The sequence below is a fragment of the Canis lupus genome, chromosome 28 (assembly GCF_003254725.2).
Source record: "Canis lupus dingo isolate Sandy chromosome 28, ASM325472v2, whole genome shotgun sequence".
NCBI lineage: Eukaryota > Metazoa > Chordata > Mammalia > Carnivora > Canidae > Canis > Canis lupus.
The window spans coordinates 21,990,459-22,005,172 of record NC_064270.1 but is presented as its reverse complement, the minus strand read 5'-3'; the positions used below and the strand labels follow the sequence as shown (position 1 = coordinate 22,005,172).

Genomic DNA, 14,714 nt, shown 5'->3' with positions numbered 1-14,714 from the left:
AAAGAAGCAGTTCACATAATAATTGCAAAATTGGGTGATTTTGAAAATGCTGAGAAATGAAGACATTTTATGAAAAGAGATGGCTAAAGCCTAGAGTATTAGAGCAGGTGAGCCTGGAAGAGGAGTTGAGATCTGACAAATAACCTTGCCAATTCTAAGAGCAAGGACTTGGGAGTGTAACATCCTAAAGTTCAAGTCCCTGGTCTGCATCTTACTGTTGTGTGAACTTGAGCAAGTTATATCACCTTTCTAAGCCACAATTCTCTTATGTAGAGAAAAGAAAAAAAAAGTGGGGGGAGGGTTATAATAGTACCTACCTAGAAGGGCTGATGAAAGGATTAAATAAAGTGCCTACAAAAAGCTCTCCTCTGTGTGCCTGGAGCGCAGTGAGGGCCCTATGCGAGCTATTATTTTTCTTTGTGATAAGTGATGAGTAGCACCAAAGCACAGAACCTTAGTAGTAAGGAATTTTAATTCTACCTTGAAATTTTCCAGAAAGGAACTTACTGTCTCAGGAGACATTTTTGAATGAGGCCAAAAAAGGAAACAAGCATGTTCTGAGATATTATGAGATGCCAGGGATGTCCTGAGCATTTCACTTATTCTTAACAACCACCCTATGATGTAAGTACTGTTGCCTCCACTTTACAGTTGGCCCAGATCACATAGCTGGAGCTGACTTCCCTGTATCTTCCATCCTTTGCTTCTAGGTCAGAGAAGTACACAGTATAAATCTATACCCTGTTTGAAATATTTGAATAGTCATCTTGTCCCTACCCTGCTATCTCTTTTCTAAGACAGTAGTCCTCATTCCTCACAGTAATAGTTTTCCAGACTCCTGGAAGACTTGTTTATTTGCCAGAACTCTTTACTTGTGATCCCTGAATGAAACCTGGGTGCAGCAGAGAATGTCCATTCATTCAAAGTTCTGGGTTCTACCAAAAAAAAAAAAAATCCCTGGATATGATTAGAGAAAGGAAAAGATGATGTGGGAGAGAAAGTACCAAAGCAAAGAAATGTAATTCTTCCCCTTCCACTGAGGAGCCACAGACTATCTATCTCTGAAGGATAGGAGCAGGGTTTGATCCTCCTATCCAGCCTCAGCTCATTTCTTATTCTGCTGTTCAAATTTGGTCTTGATAATGTGGGGGCATTTTTGAATGCTATAGGAAGTGGGCTGGGGCGGGAGGAAGTTAGAAGGAGCAAGTGTGTGGTCTCCCCAGCTTCAACCTAGAGATTCTAGATTCCAGGCAGAAAGATAAATGGCTGTGGCAACTTGTATGTGTGTGTTTGTGTGTGTGTGTGTGTGTGTGTATTTACTGGTGAGTGTGTGCCCTTGAGTGAGCCTAATATTAACTACACAGTAAGATACCCTGGGGACAAGGAGGATGGGAGAAACCACCCAGACTTGAAATGTCAACAGACTCTGGGTAGAGCTCTTTTGGCTGCCCCTTCCCTTCTCCCTCTCTCCCTCCCTCTCTCTTTTCCCCTCTCCCTCCCTCTCTCTTTTCCCCTCTCCCTGTGTGTCTTGTGGTGTTTGAAGATGTTTCCCAGACTCCAGTCTTTTCCCACCTTCATGGATTTTGCAATATCTGAATACTACCTCCTCTGTCATTCCCAAAATTAATTTTACAGAGACTCATTTAAACAAATAAACAAAAAATCCCTTATTCTGTCTTAAACAAAAGGATCTGGGGTTTAATAATCTAATCCTATTTTCGGTAGTAAAGATTAAAATATATGACAATTCAAATGGGAGATTTTCATCTGTGTGCTACCTACAGTCACCTCTCTTGCCATCAGGATACCACTTTGTCCTTGGGGAAACAGGAAACATTTCCATGTTGGCCCCTGTGTAGCCTTGAACACATGGTGGAAACTCTCCTGAGCTAGCTACTTGAGTCAAGTTGGGATAGTTAGTAAGTTGTAAAGTAGAAACCAAACAATAGGCATTAAAGTACCTTATAAAGTGCTTGGGAAATTATTTTCTATCAGTAATTTCCTTGCTCTTAGGAAAGGTGGGGTCTGGAATCCTATCTCTCCTGGCCCAGAGCTAGTGGAAAACATTCCTTGAGCAAGGTCTTTGACCAAGAGGACTCCCGAGCTTTGCCACCTGACCTGCTGTGGGGACCCTGCGGGCAGGAGCGACTTCCCTTCTCTGTGTTGCAGTCTCTTGGCCTCCAAAGTAATGTCAGTTACGGCAGCACTTCTCAAACTTGATGTGCGTGAAATCAGAGGAACCTGCTGAAACATGCAGATCATCATTGTGTGGCCTGAGAGCCTGCATTTCCAACCAGCTCCCAGGGGTTGCCGATACTGCTGGTCCCCAGACCACACTTTGAGTAGCAAGGAGTTATAGTATTTAATGTCTAGAAGTGTTGAATGGCTTAGATAATACATTCTAAACATTTGGCCTGGTGCTTACGTCAGAACTTATCCAATAAATAGTAGCTCTATTGTCAATATTAGAGTGATTATTGTATATGGGGAGAGCCAGGGTGGGTTGAGAGGTAACCCCAGATAGAACAGAAAATGATGAAACTTATTGCATCTGTGTGGTTTGGAAAGAGCAAGGTACCAGGAGTCAGGAGACCCAGGGTCAAGTCTTAGCTTAGAACTCCTGCTATAGCTGTCTTAACCTTTTTTTTTTTTTTTTTTTTTTTTTTTTAAGATTTTATTTACTCATGAGAGACACAGAGAGAGAGAGGCAGAGACATAGGCAGAGGGAGACAGGCTTCATGCAGGGAGCCCGACATGGGACTCGATCCTGGGACTCCAGGATCACACCCTGAGCCGAAGGCAGGCGCTCAACTGCTGAGCCACCCAGGCGTCCCTGTCTTAACCTTTCTGAGCCCGGTTTTCCCCTCCACAAAAGGGAAGGGGGATCGAATTGGATGGTGTCTAAGGATTCTCTCAACTTTAAATCTAAACTTGAGGCCAGTAATCCCTGCTCCACCCCCACCACCAAAAGACACTGCTAACAGGCCTGACCTTGGCCAAAACCTTGAGCTGCAACTGTTACAGAGATGGGCCTGCACCGAGCTTGCCTTGACTACAGGGAAGATGAATAACTAGAGAACTTAGCCTGGTGCCCTTGGTATTCCTGGAGCCCTGGGTGACATCACCCCTGGAAGCCTCCATGCCTCAGCCAGCTTGTCCAAAGTCCTCCCTATTAGGGCAGGATGATTTGCAGTGTAAGTGGGAGCAAGTTTGCTGCGTGCCCAGAAAAAGGATGTAAAAGGACGCATTTTCAACATTCTATCCCACTGCTTCACCGCACTGGAAGCAAAGATGATTCACGACCAAACTCCTTGTATGTATATATCATGCCTAGCAGATGCCAGCCCCTAAGCATGTCGCTCCGGGCTCTGGCCTCAAGACCCAGGCAGCTAGACCCCTCAAGAAACCTGCTTCTTGCTGGAAGAAATGAGCACCCAACAGCCTAGTTCCCAAGAGAACAGGCCAGCATAAATCTCATAGCCTCAAGCACTTTGCCAGTGCTACCCCAGACAGTTTATTAACCCACATGTCTCTGCTGAGATCTCACCATGAGAAACATCTATTGAGCACCTGCTGCATGCCTCTGGCCAGGCAAGTTCACCTAAATAACTCATTTAACCTGTGAATTACATCCCAGTGAAAGAGAGCTTAGTGTAGATTGGGGGCACTCTGGTTCAGAGAGGCTAGGTGACCTGTTCAGGATCACACAGCAAGACATTCAAGTATAATGCCCTGAGCAAACCCACCTGGTTGGGCTGACCCCTCCCTTCTCTTTCCTCTGTTATAAACCTGCGTCAAAGGCCCTGTTCTTTGTGGTTACATTCGATTATTTATTTTTCCCTCTCTCCCTCCGTCCAAAAAGCCAGCTCCTAAGGCCCTTGCAGCCATAATCTCTAGCCTGTTCCGTAGCTGACCCTAGTAAGACACTTTGCCCATTGAATAATGAAAAGCAGTATGATCTTAGCACCCTACTGCCCAGCTCTGGGCTGAGTGGGGAAGGAAGAAGAAGGAGCTCAGGACTTCGTTCCCGACTTTAGGGACCTACTATTGGGCGTTACGCACCTGATTCTGAAAGAGGAGGGTCCACAAGTCAGGCTGGGCTTGGTTATAGATTCAAGAGGCCAGTGGTTAAAATCGGAGGGAAAGGAAATGGTTGAGGGCCCAAGCAGTCAGGGCAGGCTGGGGAAAGTGTAAGGAGTGAAAACCGGGGAGCATTTACTCAGGCAGAGAGGAGAAAGGCTCTGTAGCTGAAAGAGACAGAATAGGAGGCAGCACAGGAGTGGGAGGGGGAGGCAGGCAGGTGTCGTCTCCAGGGAGATCACCCCAGTGGGGTGCAGGGGGGCTCTGGGACCCGAGAGAAGGTGGGGGCAGTTAGATCTAGGAGAAAACACCTGCTTCGTGTAAGCAGGTGTTATGTATATGGTGTCTAAAAACGTTTATTACCCTTTGACCTAGTAATTCCACTTCTGGGAAGTGATCTTAAGGAAAATCTCCAAAATCCGGGGGAGGTAAAGCTATATTCACAACAGTGTTCATCACAGAGCTATTTATAAGAAGGTAAAAATGGAAGCAGCCAAAACATTTCTCATGAGAATGGTGAAGAAATTGGTATATCCAGCAGCCGTGAGATGTGATGTTTTCAAAGCCTCTGAATAACATTCAGAATCAATTATCTTAAAATGTTAAGGGAAATGGCAGATTACACATAATAACAATAGCTGCCTTTATGGAGCGCTATTTCCTAAAGCCACTTCTACATGCTTTCCCTATTGGCCTCATTTAATCCATACAACAGCCCTGAGAGGGTGCAGTTACTCCCACGGAACAGATCTGGAGACTGAGGTTCACCCTGGTAGAGAGGGGAAGCCCTGTGATTCGTGCCCTGGTCCCACTCCACTGTGTGCTGACTGCCACCTTAGGTGAAACATCTGATAAGGAGACCAGAGAGGAACATATCAAACCCTACAACCCATCTTTCAGAGTGGGAGGTGGGGGAGGGGTGATCCTCCCCTCCTCTGTTTTCCAAATTTTTCCTTGTGAAGTTGTGATATTCCTTTTGTATCTTTGCCTGTTTTCAGTTCTTTATTCTGCTCATCATTCTGTAAACTCGTTCCCACCCCACCCCACCCCATTTACCAGTAGATCTCAGTGACCCTGTCATCTTGTGGATGCCCTTTATTCTTTGGGGGAGGGGCCCTCTGGTGATTCCACAGTGTACATTTTAGCATGATTTGTTTACCCGAGTCTCCCATTGAAGGACATATTTCCTGATATCCCTTTGGACAGAGGGTTGCATTTGTTTCAAGAATGGGTTGAAAAAAAGAAGTACTTCCAGGGGGCTACAAGTGTGGTTTTGGCAGATTGGGGTTAGTGCTCCAGATTCAAGGACTGTCCCTGTTGGTAAGTGGCTGGCTGGAGGGAGTGGGTCTGTTTGAAGGATCAGTTTCTCTGGAGTCTTAGGTTTCTGGAAATAATATCCCTACACCCCACACTCCCCTTGGGGCAGCTCTATCAGCTGACTCTCCTTGGCAGGTGTAGGGCTTTTCTCTTTGGGGGAAGTTACAGATTAGGATCCCCACCCTTGATTCCTATTGACAGGCAGCTAATTCTGTTTAGCTGTGGGCAAGTCCTCTTCAGGAAGTCATTTCTTCCAATGCCTGTGGGCCACCAGGATGCAACACTGAGTCTATTTCATTCAATTCCACCAACTTCCCTGGAGGTTTGTTACAGCAAATGTAGTTTGAAAAACCAGAACGTTAGCCAATTCCTTATACTGGCTGTGCAGCCTGCAGCCAGCTTTGTCAGAGCCCTGGGCTGTGTGCTTCATTTATACGGAATCAGGGGCTGGAATTACAAGATTTCAAACAGCTCCAACCTTCTGCTATGATTCTTTGAGGCCTTAGACACAGTACTGCATCCTACTAGCTATGTGCTCCTAGATGAATTATTAACCCCTCTCAGTGTCAATTTCTCATCTTTAAGATGGACATAGTGAGACATACCTGATAGGATTGTGCAGAGTAAATGAATTAACTGCCAGGAGTTTGGCGCCTAGCACAGTGGCTATCCCTGGGAGCTGAGCAGTGAGTCATGCTTCTCATACTTAAGGATCTGAATAATGGAAGCCCTTGGGTCTCTCGGCCCAGTCTCCAAGGTGTTTCCTGGGGCTGCTCTGGAGAGCTTGTCTTTGAGAACCTCTTATCCAGGTGGGAAGCCTATTCATTTCTTAGCCAAGGTGATGGTACCCTAAGCCACTTAAGCTAAAAACAAAAGCAGCAACAACCAAACACCCCTTCTACAGGCATCTCTGGACCTAGTTAAGAGTCCAAACCCATAGAGCTGCTGTCTGGCCAGCACATATTATATACCACCTCTTGCTTCAGCCTTAGCTTGTCTTCATGACATCACTCATCTTGAACCCTGGCAGCCAGTGCAGCAACCTAAAACTCCTGGGAAGGGAGGCATCAACTTAGTGAAGTTTAAAGGTCTGGTCCAAAATGTATTATCAGAGAGAGAGAGAAAAAAAAAAATGGGACAGAAAGTCTGGCAGTAGTATTGCAGGAAAAGGGAAAACCCGCTTACCCAGACAGGTGTGTGTTTTCATATTCTACAGACCTTTTTATGTACTTAACGTGCATTGTGCTGGTATAAAAAACACTCTAGTATAAAAGTTATCAGCTATCAGCAGTTTCTTCTGGGGAATGCAGTGGACTCTCCTTTCTTACTCTTTGCCTTTCTAATAGCACATCTTTTGAGACAGGCGGTTATTGTGGTGGTTAGGAATGAGAGGCCGCTGGAGTTAGACCATTCCAGTTTGGCTTCATACTCCGATGTGTGTCTCTGGATCAGACACTGCAGTTCTTGCGGCTCATCTGTAAAAGTGGGATGACAATAATAACAAAACCAACCTCACAGGGGTGTTTGGAGGATTAAGCAAGGAGATGCCTTTGCTTAGCACAATGCCTGGAATTCAGGATGCACTCAGAAAAGGTCAGTTGTTATTATCACTTGCATAACTTTTGTGATATATATATATATATATATATATACATACACACATATGTACACACACACGTACATATATATATAAATATTTACATATATATGGCTTGGGCCCAAGGACAGGGGTATTGTGAGGCTGCACATGCATTCCTGTGACATATATAGCCATAAAAACAGAGGCAAGAAAAGAAAAGAGAATGTCTGCTGGTTAATAACCAGCTCTGAAAGCCCTTGTGCTGTGTGATCTTCTCTATCTTCAAAAGTGGGGGAGTTAAAGGAAATACTGATGCAGGAAAGGGTAAGATGTTTATAGGTCCAGCACAGAGTCCATCCCCCCCTCCCCCTCCACAAAGTGCCCCCATGGGTTAGATGGTGATAGAGCTAGAAGTGACTCAGGTTTGTCCTATCTTTTGAGCCAGGAGCTTCTGGGAAGGAATCAGAACAGTTCATTCATTTATTCAGTGAGTACTTGGTGAGTGAGGCTATGTGACAGTCACAGACCTAAGCCCAGGGATGCAGCAGTGGGCAGAGAAGATCTAAACAAAACAGCAGACAAACAAATGAAATCTCATAATCAGAGGGCTACATTCTACTGGAGGTTGGTAGACAACTAAGCAAAATGAGTAAGACTTGTGGTATGTGGGATAGTGGTAAATGCCATGGAAAAAAATCTGGCCAAGAAGGGTTTTAGGAATTATTGGGATGGTTGCAATTTTAAATAGGGAAGGTCTGGAAGAGCAGATAACATTTGTAAAGACTCAGAAGTGCAAGAGAAAGCCCTCCAGCCCTCCAGGAGGGGAGAAGAGTAAATGCAAAGACCTGGAGCTGAAAGCAAGGACCACCGCAAGGAGGGCTGTGGGACTGGAATGAAGTAGTTAAGACCAGTGGTCCCCAACAGGGGGTGAGTTTGCTCCCCTAGTTGGCCCCAGGACAGTGTCTGAAGACATTATTTGTTGTCAGAACTTGTGGTGGGTACTACTAGTGTCCAGGGATGCTGTCCTCCGCTGCTTCCCCAAGAATTATCCAGCCCTGAAGATGGCTAGGGCCAAATCTGAGAAACTCTGGTTGAGATGAGTTGCAGGAGATCATGTCCGGGAAATAAGGAGCAGAGGGTTAGAGGCTGGGGTTGATCATGGGGAGGGAGAATAGCCATGTAAAGACTTCGCTCTAAACCGGATGGGAAACCATTGGTTGTAGATTAAATATAAAGACAATGTGTAGCCAATGGTCCTTGATCTTGGTTCCAGGTGCTGGTTCCCTTTGGCTTCCTCAACGTGGCCACCACATGGGCTGAAAAGTGGAAAACAGGTCATCTCCAGTCATTAAGTAAGACTGAATCAGCATGTAGAAACCCTGCTTTGCTAGGAAATCTGGATTATGTGAGAATAGCCCAGCATTAGTTGCTAGGAACCCTGAGAAGTCCTGACTTCAAGAAAGTGAGCCTTCCACCAAGTATTTAGGCTGATTGTAGAGCAAGGCCAGTGTTGGATGTCAGTCTTGCCTTCTAAAATTTTTAATGTCTTGAGGGATGAGGGGGAGGGGAGAAAATTAACACTTCTCCTCCACTGAGACCTGGAAGATTCATGCAGGTCCTGCTGAGTACACAGGGCTTGCTGGGAGCTGAGGTTAGAGCGGTGAATGAACAGATGTGTGTGAGGAAGGGAGTCTGGGCTGGGAGATGATGTACCCAGACCCCACAACGTGATGAGATACTCGTAGTCACAGATGAGCATGGGCACTGATGGGAGGGTGGAGTTCAGTCTTGGGTGGGAGTGGGACCAGAGAGGTGGTGTTTAGGCCATGGAAGATGAAGGAGCTCAGGAGGTGCAGTTATGGGGGACAAGCACCAGTAGCAGAGGGCAGAGTGAGCCAGTGTTTTCAGGAGCTCAATTTTCTGTAGCTTTCTTGGTCTCATTCTGTAGATTCTTATGCAGGGCTCCTCAGGTCCTACTGCTTGCCTTTTACACAGGGCCCAGGGCTCTGTGGACCAGGGATTTCTCCAACAATCGACTACACATTGAAAGGCAAGGTTGAGGCATCCAGCCTCCAAGAGAAACGCACCCAAATGCTGCTGCTTTGAAGGGCAAAACCAGAGGAGGCTGGCCTGCTGAGCACGGCCACCCTGAGGGCAAGGGTCCCCAGCCTTGAGAGACCTGAACAGCACAGGGCAGGGGGTGTGGTGGTGAAGTTGCAGATTTCTGGATCCTGTCACAGACCCTTTGGACCTTGTACTCACTCTTAAGGAGGCCTCCATCTGGAGATCCTGGAGATCCAGAGCCCAGTGGAATCTCTATAACCCAGACATTCCTCTCTTGGCCACGCTGCCCTCCCCTCTTACCCCTGGAATCTCAATAGGAAGAGAGTCCCACCAGTGTTCCACTTGCTCATTTTAATAATAAGTGGTTGCCTTTTATTGAACACTTATTGAGTGCAGGGCTCTGTGCTGAGCACTTTATGTTTATTATCTGCCTTCATGCCTCATGACAATTCGGTAAAGAAGGGAAAATTCCTGTAAGGAAACTGTGGCATAGCAGTCAGGGCAGAAGTGGGAGTGGATATAGCATAGTCTTGCTTGATCCCAAACCCAAACTCTTAATTTCTCTGCGCCACGTCCCTCCTGACACTGCCCTGGACATGTCTATTGCTTGTCTCTATAGCCAGATTACAAACTATTTAGGGCAAAAATTGGATCTTAGGTTGCTTGTATTCCTCAGAGAGAATTGCCTTAAATTAACAGGGATTGCCTTCTCAGAAAGAGCTAAGCCAGAGCTTTCTCTGGACCTTTTTCCAGGCCTGCAGACCCCCAGCTCCTTAGATAGCAGCTCCTCCTTTCTCCTCCCAGGCAGAGTCAGCCCCCTCCCAGTTCCCGGGGTTCTAATTCCTCTGCTCTGCAGCACTTGCCAGAAGGGTCTTGTATCTGAGTTCTCAGCCTGCCCCTCCTTTTGACGCATTCCTCCTGGGCTGTGAGCTCCTGCAAATAGTGAGGCCAACTTCTGGCCATCTGTCCCACAAAGCAGCACAGAGTAGGCTCAGTGAATTCAAGGGGTGCTGATTGATAGCATTCTGATTCTAGATCTCTGCAGACATAGACCATGGACTGTCGTCGTCGTCGTCGTCTTCTTCTTCTTCTTCATTTTTATTTTTAAAAAAGATTTTAAAGTAATCTCTGCACACAACATAAGGCTCAAACTGAACCCCGAGATCAAGAGCTACACACTCTTGACTGAGCCAGCCAAGTTCCCCTTCTTCTTTAAACCACATTTATTTTTATTTGACTTATTTTTATTGGGCATCTACTATGTTCTAGGCTGTTCTAGGCTCTGGCTCAAGTGCTAGGAATTCATTAGTAAATGATAAATGAGTTCCCTGCTGTCATGGACCTTCCTGGTAGTGGGGAAGAGAGGTAACAACACATTCATATCTCAGCAAAGCCAGCCTCTGTGGTCGGGGTTGGAGAGAAGGGAGAGTAAGCAGAGCAGGAGCCAGACTGGCCTTTCTGAGGAGCTGGCGTTTGAACTGATGACGAGATGATTAAAATGAGCCAGCCATGTATGAATCAGGGAAAGAACATTCCAGGTCTAAAGGCCAGGACCAATGTGGCTTGTTTGAGTGTTCACGGATGCCGCTATGGCTGGAACTTAGTGAGCAAGAGAGAGAGGTAGAATAGAACTTGGTTGGAAGTTCAAAATGGGTCTTTCTGAGCTAAAAGCAAATTGTCAGCAGGACCGTGTTCCTTCTGGAAGCTGTTTCTTTACCCTTGCCAGCGCCTAGAGTCTGTCTGCCTCCCTTGACTACTAGCTCCCTTCCTCCATCTTCAAAGCCAGCAAGGGTGGGCTCAGTCCTTCTCACACTGAGTACCTCTGACTCTCTGGCTTCCCTCTTTCACTGATAAGGCCCCTTGTGTTGACATCAGGTTCAGGATAATCTCCTCACCTCAAAATTCTTTTTTTTTTTTTTTTAAGATTTTATTTATTTATTCCTGTGAGACACACAGAGAGAGGCAGAGGCAGAGGCAGAAGGAGAAGCACACTCCCTGCAGGGAGCCTGATGCGGGACTCCATCCCAGGACCCCGGGATCACGACCTGAACCAAAGGCAGATGCTCAACCACTGAGCCCTCCAGGTGCCCCTCACCTCAAAATTCTTGATGTAATCATATCTAGAAAGTTCCTTTTGCCATAAAGTTCACATACTCACAGACTCCATCTTTAGAAGGGCATCCCACCACCAGCATGAACGTGACAGGACTCTTGATTTTGTCCCCTAAATATGCTCTTCCTCTATCTCCCCTGTCTCAGAATATGGCACCCCCATTTATCTATCCCAAACCTGGGGTCTTCCTTGATTCTTCTTTCCCTTGTGTCTCACCCCTGCCACATCTGATGCATCCAAGTCATGTCTGTCCACTTCTCTCAGCTTCATCTCTTACTACTGGTCCAAGTCCCCACCACCTCCCACCTGGACCCTGGCAGTGACCCCCCATCTGATCTCTGCTTCTGCTCTTGCCTCTCGAAGTAGCTGATGATCTTTCATCATCACCTTGCTTAAAACTCTCCAACTGGCTTCCCATCTCACAGTTAAATCCAGTTTTTTTCACCAGGGTTTGTAAGATGTTGCATAATCTGAGAGGCTTCCAGATTATCTCCTATCCCTCTTTCTTGACTCCTAAGGTAAAACATAAGCTGGGACTATTTGCAATTATTTTCTACCCAAAACAGCAATGATGCCTTCTACTCATGGACTCTCCTCCTTTGCTCCAAGTTAAGTATTCAATCCTAAAGCAACCCAAGAGAAGCAGGTCAGGATTGGATTCCAACAATGATTTTACTTGAAATAACATAACATAACCACTAATAACTGTCCTTCTGCTCCTCTATCCAAGTACTCTAGACCTTTCCTGCAGACCCTGATCGAGGGGCTGTGAACTATAAGAACAGTGCCTGATATACCAGGACCTTAGCACTGGCCATGGGGAGTGAGGCTCTAGGGAGAAAATCCAAGTCTTCAGGAGATTTCAACAATAAGGAAAGTGGTGCCAGTGAAGCCTCTTGCAGGAAGCTCTCCCTGATTGCTTTGGCTCACAGAGCTCTACCTATCTCTCCACACTTACAGTTTGTTTCATTTACTTCCCAACAGGCTTTACAGAAGGCATTATCATTTCACGCATGTATTTCACACATAGCATGTGAGCTCCTTGAGGGAAAGAGATTTTTTTGTTTGGTTTTATACTGCTGAATTCTGAGTATCTAAAAAGGGCCTGGCACAAGGTAGAAACAGGAAGTATTAGTTGGGCGACTATATCCTTCTAGCCACCCACAGATGCTAGAGTCAGTCCTGGCCAGGCCCTGTCCTGGCTTCCAGGGATGCAGATGTGACCCATACCATTGCTTGCCCTCTGAGTTTATAGGGGAGACAGACAGACCCACATATTCACTGCGTGCAACTAAAGAAAGGTGGTGGCCATGAGCAGGGAGACTGGACCTGTTTGTTGGAAGGGGAGAAGGGTACAGAAGGAAGTTAGGAAGGCAGTTGTGTGGTCCCTAGTGGGACGGACGGCTGTGGGGGATAGAGAGCCACCACTGGGCAAGAGTTTGGGAGCCCAACTGGCTGAATGTGAATCCTCCCCCGCCACTCTCTAGCTGTGTGATCTTGCCCAGTTATTTAATCTTGAGAAAAATGCAGCTTTCAAAACCCACTGCAGAGATTCTGATCTAGCAGGTCCAGGCTGGCTAGAAGCCTGTGTTTTTTGTTTAGTCTGTTTTGTTTTTTACAAGCATCTCATGATTTATTATAGGTTGCCCATAGACTATACCTTGAAAAATAGTCACTTGCAGAGAGAGAAGGTCAAGCCAATCAGCAAACTGGAGGGTCAGGTTTGCATCTCAGTGACATTTACCAGTTTGAAATCATAAATTGTCATTCAGAGTTAGACATTATACTACCTACTAAGCACTATGGAGGAGGTTTCAGGACAGTGGCCAAGGAGAATATCCAACAGGCCTTGTCTCCTCAGATCAGACTAGGACACTCCCCAAGGGCAGATACTGAGGCAGTCTGCAAATGTGCATTAATTGACTGATGGATTTTCTAGCTAATCCCTACCCAGCCCTCCTGAACCCTACACAGAGGTTCTGGATGGGTCACATGAACTCCAGCCAGGGCCAGGTTGGTATGGGTGTCTAGGAGGTAAGTGCCCAGCTCTGGTGTCTTCGCTGCTTGACTTGAACCAAGACTTCACTGCCAAGAACCCTGAGAAACCAGATGCAAGTAAGTCCTTGGGAGATGTGAGTGAACTTTCTGAGCTTCAGCTGAAATGCAAGGTCTGAGTGTTACCAGGGTATTCTTCATTTATTCATTTCATAAACATGTAAGCATCCGTCAGCTGCCATGGTAGCCTGGAGATATAGGCATGAAATGAGTGTCTGTCCGTAGTGGGGTTATATTCTAGAGAGAAATTAGATAAAAGCAAATAAAACATATAAATTTAAGTCAGAGGGTAATAATGACAGAAAGACCATAAAAGAAAGTAATAGGACAGAGAGCAGGGGCGGGATTCCTTTTTCAGTTAGAGCAATCAGAAAAGGCTTCTATAAGGAGATGACATTTATCCTAAACCTGGATGAAGGGGAGCTAGCCATGTAGAGTCTGAGGGAAGCATGTTTCAAGTGTGAGGTACAGCATGTGCAAAGGCCCTGAGCTGGGAAAGTGCTCCAAATGTAATACACACTGTCCTCTACAGGGTCCTCAGCAAGGGGTCATTTGGCCTCTGAGTGGCTGTCTGCACTGTCTGGGGCCCATGGCTCTCATCTCATGGACAGTGTAAGTTATGACATCATGGCTATAGCTATGGCAAACGTTGATGGAGAACCTCATGCCAACCTCTTCTCATCTGAACCTCATGAGCACTCCTCAGGTAGGTACAACTACTCTATGTGGGAAATTTTACTGAGATTCAGAGTGAAGCAAGTTGTTCAGGACACTTATCAAATAGAAGAATGAGGATTCAAATCTAGGGCAAACCCTACAGCCTTGGACTCATAATGGGTGTGTGGCATTGTTAATCTCTCTAAAGCAGGAACTTCTGGGCCTAATGGTTCCTGCCTCTCCTTAGGCCATTAAAATGGTCCCAGGGTCTGCTGGGCACTGGTCCTCATGCTGAGCCACCCCTCTGGCATGTAGCTAGCTGAGGGCTATGGTCTGGGGGTGGTGAGCCAAATCGACCCGGCTGGAAACCATCCTTCCAGGCAACTCCTTCTAGAAGGAAGTCCTGGCCCAGAGCTGTGTTCTCTTCCAAGCCTGCCCCCTCCATGGCCCCAGACGTCCGCTTGAGTCAGCCCGAGGCCTGTGTGGGGGCGTCCTCTGTACTTCTGCAACATCCTGTGTTCTGCCTTCTGCATACCTACTTTCCATTCCCAGGGAATCCCTCCCATTAGGGTTTGTTTTTACACCCTGGAGCTGACTAGCTCCCCCAGGGTCACCCAGAGCCACTCCTGCCTCACAGAGTTAGTCTCCTACCTCCAGAGAGACTGGAGGAGCTTCCCAAGGTGTCCACTTCTGCTCCTTCTTCAGCCTAGACTGTTAGGACCTTCTCTTCCAGAGAACCTCCCTGCTGTCTCTGCTCCTTGAGTGCCTGTTCCCCTTGCTGCCTGAGCCCTGAGAGTGGATGTCTGTTGTGTTTGTCTGGCATCTTTTCTGCTCTTTCCTCTGATGACA

At 46.6% G+C, this 14,714-nt stretch overlaps 1 long non-coding RNA gene across 1 annotated transcript in view; it reads left to right on the top strand.

Annotated features, from left to right (window-relative positions):
- Nucleotides 1-8,376: 8,376 nt before the first annotated feature.
- LOC112672323 (uncharacterized) overlaps nucleotides 8,377-14,714 on the top strand; it is a 33,203-nt gene continuing 26,865 nt past the window's right edge. Inside the window, exon 1 of the long non-coding RNA XR_003144192.3 lies at nucleotides 8,377-13,914. This is a non-coding gene — a long non-coding RNA (uncharacterized LOC112672323). The remainder of the gene's footprint in view (nucleotides 13,915-14,714) is intronic.